Source organism: Rattus rattus, chromosome 16, assembly GCF_011064425.1.
Source record: "Rattus rattus isolate New Zealand chromosome 16, Rrattus_CSIRO_v1, whole genome shotgun sequence".
Lineage (NCBI taxonomy): Eukaryota > Metazoa > Chordata > Mammalia > Rodentia > Muridae > Rattus > Rattus rattus.
The window spans coordinates 15,397,847-15,408,666 of NC_046169.1; positions in this window are offsets into that span (position 1 = coordinate 15,397,847).

Here is a 10,820-nt window from a genome sequence, read left to right on the forward strand (position 1 = left end):
AACTGACCTGGGCTCCAACTGCATCGGTAGCAATGAATATCCTAGTAAGATCACCAGTGGAAGGGGAAGCCCTTGGTCCTGCCAAGTCTGGATCCCCAGTGATAGGGATTCTTGGGGGGAGGGCAATACTGGGGGGAGGATGGGGAGGTGAACACCTATATAGAATGGGAAGGGGAGGGGTTAGGGTTAGGGGGATGTTGGCCTGGAAACCAGGAAAGGGAATAACAATTGATATGTAAAGAAGAAATAATGATGGGAAAAAAGAAACTGGATATAAAAGAGCGAAAGCAATCAAATAGAGTTTCTGGCCCCAAACTGCCTTCTAAAAATTTACATTTGTAGACATAGAGATACACTACTCTCCACCTTAATCAAAGACATTTTTTGCAACCAATGGCAGTGAATGCAGAGACTCCTGGCTGCTCAAAAAGGCTGAGAGTGAATGATAGTCCAGCGCTCACCCCTAAAGAGAACATTAATGCCACTCCTTCTAAGACTCAGGAAACATCCTGAAAGGGCAGGGCTGGGGATGAAAGAGACAGACGATAATGGAAAGTTCTGCACATTGCAATCACAATCACAGCATCCAGATGTGGCGGCACAGGCCTTTAATCCCTCACTTCTGAGGCAGAGACAGGCAGACTTCTATGATTAGAAATCTGGTCCTACACACTGAGTTCCAGGACTGCAGAATAAGTCTCTCCCTGTCCCTGTCCCTGTCCCTGTCCCTGTCCCTCTCCCTCTCCCTCTCCCTCTCCCTCTCCCTCTCCTTCTCCCTCCTCATTCCCCTCCCCCTCCCCCTTACTCCCCGCCTCTCTCTTTCTCTCTCTCACACACACGCAGGAGGGGTAAATAAAGAAAAAATGAAACCCTCTTTCCCCAGCTTTATTGAGCCAAGGTATCGACACATAATCTTTTGAATCAGTTTATACCTAGACCTCCAGCCCTTCACCTGTGTGCAACTCTATAAATCTCTACCACAGAGATTTTTCTTCATCTCCCTCTTGTCTCTCTTCCTACCTTAGGGAACTTTCTGAATAAATTTCCATCCCTGTTTGTAACCCACAAGTAACCTTTTTCCCTTTCTTCTTGGACAGCCTTCTTTGGATTCTGACCAAATGTCACCCTTTGACTTAAACCATAAGCTAACAATTAGCTAGCAATGCTTTCCAGGATGCTTCAACCCCCAGTATTATCTTCTCTGGAATTTCTTCTGCAGGTACTGGTAGGCAGAAAAAGCATATAAGTTCCTCACAGGCATGCCCATTGCCTATTGATCATACCAACACGCCTCATCTGAGGTGTTAATCAGACTTCCTTCTTCAACCCAGGAAATCTCCATTTGCTATTGGAATGGAATAGAAACACAGTCATCATTGCAACAATTACGTGAGTCACAGCCTTCCAGGACCAACAGGACATGTGACTCCATGAAATTTCACCATCCCTGCTCAGATTCTGAGCCCTCTCAGCCCACAGTAATGCAGATTCTACAACTGAACTGGTTTCACCTCTACTAAGTTAGTCTTGGAAGCGTCCAGATGTTGCCTCTGGTTTTAAACATGCATCTCATACACCTTCCCACCCCAATTTCTTAGCCTATCCAACAGGACTTCTTGTTACTATTTCTTTATTGAGATGCTGTGGCGGTTTGAATATGCTTGTCCCAGGAAGTAGCACTATTAGGAGGTGTGGCCTTGTTGGAGTAGGTGTGGCCTTGTTGGAGAAAATGTGTCACTGTGGGGATAGGCTTTAGAAACCCTCCTCCTAGCTGTCTGAAAGCTAGCCATCTCCTGTCTGCCTTTGGTTGAAGGTGTAGAACTCTCAGCTCCTCCAGCCTCATGTCTGCCTGGACGCTGCTATGTTCCCGCCTTGATGTTAATGGACTGAACTTCTGAGCCTGTAAGCCAGCCCCAATTAAATGTTGACCTTTGTAAGAGTTGCCTTGGTCAAGGTGTCTGTTCTCAGCAGTAAAACCCTTACTATGGCAGATGCTTGACATAATATCAGATCATCAGTTTCCAAAGTCAAAGGAATTTTTTTTTCATTTTTATTGGTTATTTTACTTATTTACATTTCAGATGTTTTCCCCTTCCCCAGTTTCCCCTCCAAAAGCCCCCATGCCCTCCCCACTCCCCTACCTCTATGAAGGTGCTCCCCCACTTGCTCACTCACTCCTGCCTCAGCAACCTAGCATTCCCCTACCCTGGGTCAAGTCCCCACATGACCAAGAGGCTCCCCTCCCAGTGATACCTGACAAGGCAACCCTCTGTTACATATCCAGCTGGAGCCATGGGTCCCCTGTGTACTCTTTGGTTAGTGGTTTAGTCCCTGGGGGTTTTGTGGAGTCTGATTGGTTGATATTGTTGTTCTTCCTGTGGGTTGCAAATCCCTTCAGCTCCTTTGGTCCTTTCTCTAACTCCTCCATTGGGAACTTTGCACTCAGTCCAATGTTGGACTGTGTGCTTTTGCATCTGTATCGGTCCAGCTCTGGCAGAGCCTCTCAGGAGACAGGTATACCAGTCTCCTGTCAGTAAGTACTTCTTGGCATCAGCAATAGTGTCTGGGTTTGGTGTCTGCAGATGAAATGGATCCCTAGGTGCAGCAGTCTCTGGATGGCCTTTCCTTCAGTTTTATTCATATTTTCTGCTGGTCGTGGTTAACCTTCATTGTTTTGTACTCATTCTCATGGAACAAAAAATTGTAATTTTTATTTTACTGTCAGGGATCCCCTTCCTAACTAACAATTGTTTCCTCAATGGTAAAACAGAGTTGTCCTGACATGAGCCAAGTACAAGGGAAGAGGGAACACCATCTGTGAGAGATGAAATGTTCCCTGTCCTGAAGGACCTATGATTGCAGCTGAGACAAAGAGATGTTGGGTAAATGGCAAAGGGATATTCACCAAATGACACACCTTGGATCTCTTCTGGGAGATATCACCCAAGATACCAATTAATTTATGTCCCACACAGAGATAAACACCCCTAAAGATTTTACTCAAAATTGGTATGTTGGGGTCAGGGGAATGATACATTTTGGGGATGTGTACTTTGTTGATAACAGAGGAATATTCTCTCTGAGGGCCAATTATCTACACAAACAATTCCTGAATCGCAGACTTGCTTTTCATTTTTAATTACAGGCCTTTCTTGTAACTTTGCATTCGATCCTTTAAAAACAATCTGATAGAGAACTAGTCTCTCTCACCTCATGGACCATCTTGAGAGTTTCTCTGGCATTTCTATTGTAGAAAAAGAAGTCATAGAGTGGACACAAGTCATTTCCACCCTCACTTTTAATTATATTCCAATTGTATAGGATACATGTCATGATCCCTTGTCTAGAGGTAAAACAAGTAAATATTATATCCCTTCACCACCCACCCACAAAACTTTCAACACCAAATTTATCCTGTCTACAAGTAATGCAGCTGCAGGGATGGAGTAGAGACTGAACGAATGGCCAACCAATAATTGAGACTCATCCCATGGAAAAACACTAGTCACTGACACTATTAATGATACTCTGTTATGCTTGCAGATGGAAGTCTAGCATGGCTGTCCTCTGAGAATATCCTTCCAGCAGCTGACTCAGACAGATGCAGATACCCACAGGAAAATAATGGATGGAGCTTAGGGACTGTTATGAAAGAATAGGAGGAAGGATTGCAGCTCAAAAGGGATAGGAATCCACAGGAAGACAAATAGTGTCAACTAGCCTGGACCCTTAGGGCTCTCAAAGTCTGAACCACCAACCAAAGAACAAACACAGGCTGGACCTAGGCCCCCTGCTCATATGTAGCAGATGTGCAGCTTGGGCTTCATGTGGGTCCTGAACAACTGAAGTGGGGCTATCCCAAAAGCTGATGCCTGTACACAGAATATGTTCTTCTGGCTGGGATGCTTTGTCTGGCCTCAGTGGGAGAGAAAAAGCCTAGCCCCAAAGGGACTTGAAGTGCCAGAGTGGGGGGATACCCAGGGAGTGCCCCACCTGTTCAGAGAAGAATAGAGAATGTGGGATGGATTGTGACTTGGAGAGGGGCAGTGAGCAGGATGTAAAGTGAATACGTTTTTTAAAACTAATTTTAAAAACTCCACATACACACTCATACACATAATTAAATTTGTTTTCAAAATATATTGTTACTCTATCATTTGAATATTAAATAAGTGGATTGGCCCCATATTTGTCACTTATTCTTCAAATAGATTAAATGCATCATCACTTTCTTTGAAGAATTTCTTATTTTGTGTGTTTGTTTGTTTGTTTGTTTTCTCAAGATGGTTTCTCTGTGTAGCCATGGCTATCCTGGAACTCGCTCTGTAGACCAGATTGGCCTCAAACTCAAAGATCCACCTGCCTCTGCCTCCTGAGTGCTAGAATTAAAGGTGTGTGACACGGCCATCCAGTTTATTCAATAACTTTTAATTCTTTGATCTGTTGCTCTTCTTCAGGCAAGAATATAGTATCTCTCTAGCTGAGATATTCCATCTGTATCACTCACTTGTTTATTGATGAGTATCTGTTCTATTCCAAGCTCTGCATTACTGTTCAGCATTTGTGGAATCTTTAACAAACATACAGTTCTTCCCCTAATAGGACTTGAGAGATCACGATAATCACCCTACAATGATCTGCGGCACAGTTCAGCTATAAAGCATCTGCCTGGTATTCTAGAAGCCTAGATTTGATCCACAGCCATGAAAGCAAAAAGAAACGTCCCAAGAAGGTGCAGAATTTGTGTTTCCGAATCCGAGTTATTTTGCTGGACACACTGACTGCTGGGTGCGTACATTTTCTACTAGTACCATGAATTCGTCTTCTGTGCAGCTAAATAAAATTCCATTCTACATAAGGGTTGCATTTAGCAACTCATCTGTTGACGGCCATATAGGATGGTACCATTTCCCAGTAATAGTGCAGCCATAGACAAGGATAAGCGACCATCTCTTCAGTCACACACCCAAAAGAACTTGTTTTTGTTTCTTTGGTTGGTTGGTTGGTTGGTTGGTTGGTTGGTTGGTTGGTTGGTTGGTTGGTTGGTTGATTGGTTTGTTTTTCAGGATAGGGTTTCTCTGTATAGCCCTGGCTTACTTACATGCATGGAATGAAGGAGAAGGTCTGGTGACATGTGGAATCTTGTCTTCCCTCCGGTTTAATGATGCTACTGAGTCTGTGTTGGACACATGCTGCCTTCCACAGAATGCTGTGTCCCACAAGAACTCCCTTCACTTTAGTAGCTTTTCTTCTTTGCATGTCAGTGACCTCTGCTGGCCACACTTAGCTTTCCACAGTCTGGGCAGGTTCTCTAACTCATCAGATCCTACCCACTGAGTGAACGGTTGTTCTAGCTGGGGCTTGGAAATGGGAGTGCCTCCTGATGTATCACAGTTGTGAGAAGTAGCCACGGCACTGAAAACTGAAGAGAGGATCTGTGTATTAATCACCCTGAGGGTGGGTATGTTGTGCATACAAGCTGAGTGACCACAGAGGCCAGAAGAGGGTGTCAGATTCCCAGAACTAGAGTTACAGCAGTTGTGAGCCTCCCAACTCTGGCACTCTGCAAGAATAGCAAACACTCTTAACCACTAAGCATAAGCCCTTGTATCACCAGCCCTTGGGTTACCTATCAATGTATCACACTACGTCATTTTTTTCTGGAATTTTCACATATTCTAATGCTACCTTTGTAAGTTTCTGATGCTGTTTCTCTCTTTCTGCTGGATTAAAGTTTATTTTTTCTTGTTCTGACTCTTCCTTTACTGGGTCCCCTGGAACGACTTTCTACACTGCGATCTTACTCAGAAGCCTCAAAGTGGATTTAAAAGCAAGGAATAAAGTCATTCCCTAATGATTAAGAAAACTGTTGCTGTTGAGGACTTTACTTGTGAATACATTAAATTCCACGTGCCTTATTCCTGGCTATTAATATAATCAATGAATTTAGTAGTCTATGGGTCTCCAAAGAAACAGAACTAATAAGATGTCTCTATAACTTGCATGCTTACACCTACATGAGATTTATCATAAGGAACTGCCTCCCTTGGTATGTGTAGGGGCACGGAGAACTCTGTGCTCACAGATAAGCACAGGGATTGGAGGGGCTGGAATGTTAAGAACACAGGGCTGTTCTTTCAAAGGAATGAACGTAATTTATCCTCCCAGAAGGCTGGGAGCAGTCATGCTTGCTAATCTGGTGACCTTTGATAGCTTTGGTGATCTGCACCCAGAGACAACACTGAACTCTCCTCCAGTCCTTAAGCTCACTCAATCTATAGAACCAATTTTTTATTTTATTTTTCTTGGATATTTTATGTATTTACATTTCAAATGTTATCCCCCTTCTTTCCTCTCCCTTACCCCCTACCCCCTACCCCTGCTTCAATGAGGACACTCCCACCCCCACCCACCCACTCCCATCTCAACACCCTGGCATTCGCCAACATTGAGGAAACGAGCCTTCACAAGACCAAGGGCTTTTTTTCCCCATTGATACTGGACAATGCCATCCTCCACTATATATGTGGCTGGAGTCATGGGTCCCTCCACGCGCACTCATTGGTTGGTTTAGTCCCTGGGAGCTCTGGTGGGGTCTGGTTGGTTGTGTTGTAAGACCCCAAAGTGGTCTTAGCTCAGGAGTGCAACCCACAGAACACAATATGACAACAGACCGATGCAATGGTAAGAGGTTTATTGATCCATGCGCATGGGGTTGCTCATCCTCGCAGGGAGAGGCAACCTCGAACTCAAAAAGCACACATCTTTTATACTTTACAGAGTTCAAGACCTCAGCAACAGAGTTAGCTGGCTTACACTCTGATTAGTGGAACACAGGACAAAGGATCTCATCGGGCATTGGTTGGTTCACTCAAGGGGCTGTTTTTGGCTTAATTAGCCGATTTCCTCATCCTGCTCTGCACCTGGCCTCAGAAAGTCCCTGAGAAAGGGTGGGGGGAGCTGGGTGGTCAGATAAGGTCAAGCTGACACATCTGGCGGTTTTTCTCGGAATTTATCACAGGGAGGGGTAAGGGGGTCTTTTTCCGAGAACAGCTTTGTTTGTTTTGGCTGGTCTCAACTTAAGCCTGGTCACTCTGACCACCAAAACCTTGTTTCCATATTCCCAGAACCTTGTTCTTACAACTTTGTTTCTCATATTTATGAAACTTATTTCTTCAGTTGATGCCGTTGTTTACAACCGATTTTTATGGACGTCATCACATACACTTTACAGAGAGTTTCAATGTAGTCACATCCCATCTTCATTTAGCTTACTTTGTGCTTTATTGTGCACACAGGATTGATTAATTATTACCAGGAAAATGTTGAGCCAAACCAACACCTTAATGAACTTGCAGAGAGGTTATGGGTAGAAGGCAAAAGGGCAGTTCAGTTCAACATGGTTCAGTAGGTAATGGCTCAAACTCCAAGAGTCTGATCCTGAGTGGTTTATTTTAAGCATAGTTAAGCACAGCACAATCTGGAGATGGTTATGGACTCCAACCCTCTGGAACTCTGAGTCCTAGATAAAACACTTAACGAATTGCTTGGTCATGGTAGTTTATTTATTTACTTCCCAAATGCTGGGAAGATCCCCTTCTGGTCCCCCCTCACAGAATTGGTCCTCCATACCCCTTCCCATTCTCCTCTGAGAAGGTGCCCTACCCCCGATATCACCTAACACTGGCATATCTATCTCTGCAGGTCCAGATGCATCTTCTCCCATTCAGGCCAGTGTTTTATCCCAGCAACAGAAAAGTAACTGAAACAGTAGGTCACCAACACTTACGGAAATATTGGTCATCTGTAAGCATTTAGCTTTTGATTTTACTTACAAATGCATTTCTTTATTTTAAAAATGTATCTATTTCATTGTATTAAAAAAAGACACAATTGTCCTAATTGAACTTTTTTAACTGACAAGTAAATATTTAGCATATACAACATGATGTTTTGATGTGGGTACATGTGTAGGGTGGTGGAACAAACCTACTTAATCTATTAACCTAATTTACTTTTTTTTTTTTTTTTTTTTTTTTTGGCCAAAACACCTAACAAAACTCAAAACCATAACTTTGGTCCCTATGGTCTACAATAGAGTTTTTGAATTTTTTCTTCTTGTTTCACTGGAATTTTGTGTCATTTGACTAACATTTCCCCAATCCTTCCATGGTCCAGTCTCAGGTAATAAACATTCTATTCTTTCTTTCTATGAGCTTGAATTTTCAGTGTTCTACATGTTATGTGTTTACCATCACATCTGCTCTTGTGTCTTATTTCACATAACATATACTTTCCAGGGTCCTCCATGATATTACAGAATCCCCTATTTTTTTTTTTCTATTCTTTTTCTCTCATTTTTGAGACTGAGCAATATTCCACTGTATATGCATTTTCCCCAATCCTTTTGAAGAACATTTACATTCTTTATTTTCTTTTAGTGTAACCATCTAAGTTTATTTATAATTCAGGGATTGGGTGTTTGTTTGTTTGTTTTTAATTCAAAATTATTTTTATTCTTCTCTCATATTTTACATCCTGACTGCAGTTTTGCTTCCTCTCTCCCCAGCAATCTCTTCCCAACACCTCCCTGCTCCCACACACCCCCTCCATCTCCACTCAGAAAAGAGCAGTCCTCCCAGGGACATCAACTAAATACTGTATAACAAACTAAAATAAGACCGTGTACATCAAGACAAATGCCTTTCTTTTGCATTTACTTTTGAGAGTCAGTTCTGTCAATCATGGGACTCTAGATTAACAAGATTTTTTTCCTTCTTACACTTCAAATATTCTGCTCATTTACACTATTTCCAATAAGAAAAATAATGTCATCCTTTGTCTTTTTTCCCCACTCCATAAGAGATCAGAGACATAAATGTAAGTTAAAGGTATGCAATTCTTAGATGGAAGCACAAAGTGTAAATTCATAGTTTTGTATCAAACAATGGTCACTTAAATGTAGCACCAAAATCACAAACACCAAAAGAAAAAGAAGTAATTATATTTCATCAAAATGAAAAGGTCTTGTACATCAAAAAAATATTGCCAACTCCCTCCCGGCTAGCCTTCCTAGTCATCAAAACTCTTTCTGATCTGTTGAGTTACAACAACCAGCCTCACAAGACACAGCCATGGGTGCAACAGTGGTTTAGATGTTACAGGAGTAACCAACTGCTTTCTGATTAGATTGAGGATCCACTCCATAGGAGAAAACCCATGCCTAGTACTACAGATCTGGCCAAGAACCCATCCTGGGGAGCTCAAAGGCCCTAAAGAAAATGTAGGGAGCGGTGCAGTAAAACAAAGATGGCGCCGACATCCAGCCCCATCTGGATGTACACAGCTCATTGCGCATGCGCAGGCTTGTCCCCTTGCTGGAGCGGCTGTAGGATAATGAGGTGATCCGGCGCCCTCCTGTGGTGAACACCAGTACTGCGCTTGCGCAGGTTTTCACCTGGTGTCAAACTGGCTGGGGCAGTACTATGCTAATGGGGTGGTTCATGCTGCGCCAATCTCTGGAGGACAAGTAGCTGGGGTGATAGTGGGGTGATAGTGGGGTGATCCGTGCTCCGCCAATCCCTGAAAGATTATTAGCATACTGTTGTGTATATAAGGCGAGCGACTTTGCCGCTCGTCATCCCCGTATCAGCAAAGAGGTGGTCCTGCAATAAAGGCTGTTGAGAAGAATCCGACCGTGTTGCGTCTTCCTTGCCGGCGGAGGTGGGTGCGACAAGAAAAGTTTATTATTATTAGTTTGCTAAATTGACACAGTATCAAACTGTCTTCTAAATGCTTCTTGATACAGATTAGGTCAGTTTTCAGCACAGACCACAGAAATTTCGTTTTACAGTAGGCAGTGGCCAATATACAGACTCACAATTTGTGAAAATGTGGGAAAAGAATGTCTATGGAGTATTCAGTCCCAAATGAGAGATCTATATCACACTGTTGCCCCCAAAGCTTAAGGGAACATTAGAAAAGATAGGGAAATGAGAAAGTAAAATTTTAAAGAGCCAGATCTCTGGGAGATCTGCTATGAAACAGAAGCTTCTAAACATGGCAGGGAGTTGCACTCATAAACTCACAGAAGTAGTGGTTGCCTGCACAAGCTCAAGACATCCGCATTACAGCATGAATGAGTGAGGGACAGCCCACAGCTGAGGAACTGTTAGCAGTTGATCGATGCTGGGAGAGGAAGACGCCATCTTCTTCAGAGGTATGGCATCAAGTAGATTGACCATGGTCCAGTAGATGGCTTCACACCATGCACATCTGAGTAGCCCTGATTTTCTTCTCAGCGGGTTATAAAGAAAAGAGGACATGGCACAGGGGCATGACAGGAGACCCAAGAGCAGTTAGAGAGGAATATGGGGGTAGACATGATCAAAGTACACTGTAAACATGTAAAGAATTAAAGAAATGCTACTCAGAAAAAAATGAAGATGACCCATGGGATAGAAGAGACTATTTTGAAAGGAGTCACTTGATAAGTACCTAAAATTATAATATATAAAGAAGTTTTTAAAATATTTTTAAATGTATTAATTCTTTTATGTTATGAGTACACTGTTGTTGTGTTCAGACACACCAGAAGAGGGCATCAGATCTCATTACAGATGGTTGTGAGCCACCATGTGGTTGCTGGAAATTGAACTCAGGACCTTTGGAAGAGCAGTCAGTGCTCTTAACCACTGAGCCATTGCTCCAGCCCCCAAATAAAGAGTTTTTACAATGCCAAAAAAAAAAAAATTACCTGATTTTAATTGGCACAAAAACATGGTCATTTCCATAAAGATATACAAGTGATTAACAGATAT